General features: G+C 41.7%; 1 long non-coding RNA gene across 1 annotated transcript; it reads right to left on the reverse strand.

Annotated features, from left to right (window-relative positions):
• Positions 1 to 3,549: 3,549 nt before the first annotated feature.
• Positions 3,550 to 5,377, reverse strand: LOC120224209. Its single transcript, XR_005526496.1, has 2 exons — positions 5,129 to 5,377; positions 3,550 to 3,678 (listed from the first exon to the last, which is right to left on the reverse strand). It is a non-coding gene; the product is annotated as an uncharacterized LOC120224209 (long non-coding RNA).
• Positions 5,378 to 6,198: the final 821 nt, after the last annotated feature.

A 6,198-nucleotide genomic window follows, 5' to 3' on the forward strand; every position in this document is an offset into this window, starting at 1 on the left:
AAAACGGTGGTGGAGAGATGTATAAAGATGGCAGGTGTATAGTAAGACTAGAGAAAAACCAGTCTAGATAGGAACAGGAAGACAGAGGGAAATAATTGTGAATATTGACAAAATGCAGACTATAGATGCCCTAAATTACATACTAGAGAACTCACTCCATAAATTTCCAGCAACAGTGCACATGGCATATTAAAAGCTTCAACCTGCCCTGAAGAAGTTGGCACTATTAAAAAGCATCTACATTATTGATCGGCCTCAGAGATGTTGTCCGGAAAGTAAAACAAATCTATCTGGCTGACTGCCCATTCTACCTCTATATAATAGAGAACTATATGGCCATTAAAAGAATGAGGCGTATCTATACTTACTGATATGAAATAATAACCTTGGTAAACTAGAAATTGCAACAATAATAAACAGCCCTAGGAAAACATAATTTGGATATAATTTGATTGGCTGTTAGCTACTGGCTTCCAGCCAGGACAAAATGGGTGGCCCGATTTCTCATCTTGGGGAGGAAGATGGGAGAAGAGAGTAGTGCCTGCTGCAGGGATGCCAGGCACCCCTGGTTTGGAAAGTAGGTGTCTGTGGCCCCTGTGTATTCATGGTCAAAGCCCTCTGGACCAGGTTGACAAAATAGGAGCCAAACAGATTTAGTGAACAGTTTAGCCAGCCATGGGGCCTAGAGTCTTCCTTTGACATTTAAGTGGAAATAGAAAATTGCCACCCGGGCAGGGGCAAACCTCAACTGAGGCCAGGAAACATTAGGCCCTTACTCCCTAAAGACCAATCTGGATAGTGTCACCCCAGTCATTTCATTAACCCCCTAATCAGGCAACACTGACTTTTATTTGCCTTTATTTGTATTCTACTCATCATGTTACGATGAGGGTTTATATATATGTTTAAATCAAAAATGCAAGATGTCAAACATTATATATAGTATGCTATAATTTGTTATGTAAAAAGGACTATTTGTACACACACACACACACACACACACACACACACACACACGCCCAAGTACGTATTTGCTGCCAGCTTGTTTGGGGAAAGATAGTAAGAAACTAAAACCAGTGGACAGAACTGAAGCACAAAGATGGGCAGGAACCTTAAATTTGTTGCATATATTTTAGTCCTATTTGAATGTTAAGTGTTTACCAATTATCTATAACACTTATGAAATATAATTCTACTTAAAAACAATCATGATAAATAAGGTTTATTGAAAAGAGTCAGTAAAAGGGTAATGGGAAAGAGTTGATCCATCACGGCCAAAGATTCCATACTGGGTGTTATATGGAAACCAACTTGACAATAAACTATTAAAAAATAATAATAAAAAAATAAGGAAAAATAAAAAGGAGAATTAGAGGGGTCCCTGGTGGCTCAGTTGGTTGAGTATCAGATTTTAGCTCAAGTCACGACCTTGTAGTTCACAGGTTCAGCCCCACGTCAGGCTCTGTGCTGACAGCTCAGAGCCTGGAGCCTGCTTCCCATTCTGTGTCTCCCTCTCTCTCTGCCCCTCCTCTGCTCATGCTCTGTCTCTCTCTCAAAAATGAATAAAAACATTAACTTTAAAAAAGGAGAATTAGAGTGATGACTATACAGAGAAGGTTGCAGGAGATAAAGGGGATGCTGCTAAGAGGAGATTCTTACCACATGAATTAAAACACTGTGAAAGGTGAAATTTGTCTTGCACATATAGAGGTGGGATTTTTATTATAGCTGAAATTAACTTATCTGGGGAGAATGTAGATTTCACAGTAAAATTAAGGATAAAGAAAACAAAATTTTACCAGAATAAAAAAAATACCTCATTTGGAAATTCTGTTCAATCCTGCCATATTTCTTAATTTTTTTTACATTTATTTATTTTTGAGAGACAGAGTAAAACAGAGCCTGAGAGGGGGAGGGGCAGAGAGAGAAGGAGACACAGAATCCAAATCAGGCTCCTGGCTCTGAGCAAGCATTCAGCACAGAGCCTTGATGCAGGACTCAAACCCATGAACTATGAGATCATGACCTGAGCCGAAGTCGGATGCTTAACCGACTGAGCCACTCAGGCACCCCAACCCTGCTATATTTCTGTAGTGATCATGCTTTTCAATTTTGTAAGATGAATATTTCATACCCTCCCTTTTCTAATCAAATTTCTTCTGATATTCCTCTATGGCATTCATCTCATAACCCAAACTTCAGATGACAAGTCTATCTATATGTTTCACTGAGTAAATAGAACTTAGTAGGAAAAGAAAAAAAAAAAATCAGCTCTCATGTTCCAACCACTGAAGGCAGAAATCCAACTGTATCTCCACTAATCTTCTGTGTGCCCCAGCTAAACCCTCTCAAGCGTTCCTGAAGAATCCATGAGAACTGAAATGGCTTCCTCTGATGACCCTCACCAGCCTGCTCAAGATCGTTCTGCTGCAGCTGGCCTCTCTGCTAGCTGCAAATGCATAAAAACAAAACTCACCCTTCCCAGACCCTTTCCCCTCTTTTCCTTATTTATCTGCTTTTGCCTTTGTTGGCTGACAGCAGCCTAATGTCCCTCCTCCTATATATGACGAAATTACTAGCATGCATATAACTAAATTGGTATCTCTGAGTTGCCCTCTGACAATTTATTTCTGGAGTTTTCACTGAAGCATTATTGACCTCAATTCTAAAATTGCAGCCAATTAAAATGTGCACTTCAAGGGGCTCGATTTCTCCTGGCTCCTTTGGTAAGTCTCATGTGCAGTAATTCAATACTTCAATTCTACTGTGCTAAGTATATTCCTTGGTTAAGTTTGATTCTGGTAATAATTCTGATTTGTGCTCAGCTGGTCACTTGTTCCCAGTGATGGCTAAAGTAATCTGGCCTTTGATACCATGGTGTGATCACTTGGAGATTTCTATCAGGTGGCAGACAACAGGAGTTAATTCTGATACGTTGGACATTTGGAAATTTGGGGGTGAGAAGTCATTAGCATTTTGTCCTTACATTTGTAAGCAGAATCTGTTTGTTTGACTCTGATATGGATTTCTCCAATTTTAAAGATCAGCTCCCTTTATGTTCTCCCCAAACTCAAGCCTTTTCTTCTTGTTTTTTCATTATGGCCACAACAGTTGCCAATTCAAATAAAAACGAAAGTTCAACATCAAGACGGTATTCATTTACATTGGCCTCTTTAGGAACTTTGATTTTGACAAAGTGTTACATTTAAGTGGAGTCTTAGAATAGAAATGAAAAAAAAAATCAAGCTTTCCTTGATCGGTTAGGAGTTTCTAAACAATGGAATCTTTTCAAATTAAGGTCCTTTAAGACATCTTTTAATATGGCTATATGACAGAATAGAAATTGATGCCATCAAAAATCACCTTTTTAAATTGAAAATTAGGTCTTTTAATAGCCATATAAGTAAAAAAAAAATTAACAGCTTTGTTAAGGTGCAACTGATATATAATAAGCCGCACATATTTAAAGTTTACAACTTAATGTTTTAAAATATGTAAACACCCATGAGACCCTCACCAAAATGAAGACATATCCATCACCACCAAAAGTTTCCTGATGACCTTTTTTAATTCAGACTGAAGTATAGTGGTGACTCACAGGTACAATCCTGCTACTGATCAGCAGGGGAGTTCTGATCTGCTCTTTCTTCCTTTTCTTCTTCTTTCTTTCTATGTTTACTTTTGAGAGAGAGAGAGCATGAGCAGGGGAGAAGCAGAGAGAGAGAGACAGAGACAGAGAGAATCTGAAGCAGGCTCCAGGCTCTGAGCTGTCAGCACAGAGCCTGACGCGGGGCTCAAACTTATAAGCATTGAGATCATGATCTCTAACTTACAAGCACTGAGATCATGATCTGAGCCAAAGTCAGACACTTAGCCAATGGAGCCACCCAGGTGCCCCACAATCTGCCCCCTTTCTGACCTGAGCCTATTTACTCTTTCTGAGGCAATCTGGTGTCCCCCAATTCCTGGAGGTCACTGCACTGATGCCACATTTAGTGCAGACATCTGACAGACATAACACATTACAGCCCAGAGATCCTGGGCCAGAGGAGCCCTCTGGCTTTAGCCTCCCCAGTTAACCACAGCATTCCCTGGCAGATGACCTTGTGCATTATAAGAGCCATCATAACCAGACAGGACATCAAGAACTTCAAAATACACGTCAATCAAAGGCTTCCTAACCTTCCTATGGTGGCTTTCTTTGTCATCTTTCCATACTACTAATTTTCTTATTTCTTGGTTCTCCTTTTCTAACCATCCCAATAACCCCTAGTACTTTGAGTATGCAGACGTTTCTTTTGAATTTGGTCAATTTTCTCTGAGACCTTATGTTTCAGTCGTGCATGGCTCATGTGACACTGACCAGCTGCTCTGCACACTTCCTCCGTGTGCTCTTGTAAGAGAATGAGCTCACCAAGGAGACCCTTTCTGTAATGCTGTCACTTTCAGAACTGTGGTCTGCTGTGCTAAAGGCCATTTTTTCCAATGAACCTTCGGTAAGCTGAGGCTTTCAACCATCTTGTCAAAACTGGGTGCCAACTTTGCAAGGCGCTCTATTTAGTGGGCTTTTCTAATTTTCTCTAAATTAGATATACTCATTCATCTCCCACCTAATGTCAAGCACAATCCATTTATGGGCACTAAGGTCAAATGTATTATTTCCCCTGATCAAAAGTCCTTTGGGCTGTGCCGTCTTACAAGCAACAGCAGATCCTAGTTTGAGGCATGGAAGTTTTAAGAGTCTTGGAGCTAATCTCGCTGGTCAAAAATTCCTTCAGGATTGGTAGTCATATTTAATTGAAGGAAGTTTTAATTTACACAAAAGGAGATTAATTAGAACTGCCAAAATGATATCTTTATAAAACGTCTCTTTCAGTAGAGTCGACACAGTGTTACATTAGTTTCAGGTGTACAACATAACGATTCGACATCTCTCTACTATGCTACGCTCACAAGAGTAGCTGCCATCTGTCACCATTAACACCGTGACATATCCTTAACTGGGGTCTTGAAGGTTTAAACTAGGATGATGAGAAAATAAATACTTCGTGAAACCAGGTGCAGTTTCTGTAGCGGCAACCTTTCTTTTATTCCCGAGCTCTGTTTCACCAAGGATTGTCAACCTCACCGGCCACAGCAGTCAGGCGTTGTCGCCACATCCCGGGGACAAGGAAGTCACACAGGTGCTGAGGAGGCCACGCGGGGGCTGGTGTCAGCTCTGGTCTGATCCTGCTCCAGGAACGACTAGGGAAGAGGAGGTCGGCGACACGGGAGGGAGGATCCAAGGTGCCTCTCGCAGTGGTGCGTGAACTTCCGCAGGCGCCCGCCGGTACCGGACTCGGTCCGTCGGGCAAACCACCACCCCACGCTTCCTAGGCGCGCAGCACAAACGGTCCGTGGAGAACTAACGCATGCGCCCCAAGCTTCCCCTTGTGCCACCTTTTCATCCCTTCCTCCCATACCTGCCCATCCCCCCCCCCTCCCCGCTGGCACTGATCTGCTTTCTGTCCTTGTATATCAAGTTGCATTTTCTAGGTATTATACAATTGGGAACTGTGTGGTATTGTTGTCAGGCTTCATTCACTCCACATCATTATCATAACATTCATCCATGTTGCAGCGTCTATCAACAGGTTATTTTTTATGGCTGAGTAGTATTCCACTGTACAGACACAACACAGTTTATGCACCCATGTGGTGTTGATGAACATTTGTATTGTTTCCAGTCCAAATAAAGCTGCTAGGAACATTCATGTTCACCTCTTTGGGTGCATGTTTTATTTCACTTGTCTAAAGTGGCTGTGCCATTTTGTATTCCCATAAGCAGTGTGTGAGTGCTTTCTTGCCAACATTTGGTATGGTGAGTTTTGAATTTCAGACATTTTTACTTATGAAAGTGCCCCTTAGTCTTCCTTTATATCTTCTATTTCTCTGCGGAGAGTTTTAAACATTTTATTTTCAACATGTTTATAACTGCTTGCTGGGACTTTTTTAAATGATGGGTGTTTGGAGGAGCCTCGGTGGCTCAGCTCATTAGCATTGGGCTTCAGCTCAGGTTGTAATCTCGCCATTCAGGAGGAGTCTGAGCCCCAGGTCAGGCTCTGTGCTGAAGCCTACTTCAGGTTCTGTCTCTCCCTCTCTCTCTTCCCCTCACCTGCTCTCTCTGTCTCTCTCTCTGTCTCTGTCTCTGTCTCTCTC

Source organism: Hyaena hyaena, unplaced genomic scaffold, assembly GCF_003009895.1.
Source record: "Hyaena hyaena isolate Hyena2069 unplaced genomic scaffold, ASM300989v1 scaffold_1126, whole genome shotgun sequence".
Taxonomy (NCBI): Eukaryota; Metazoa; Chordata; class Mammalia; order Carnivora; family Hyaenidae; genus Hyaena; species Hyaena hyaena.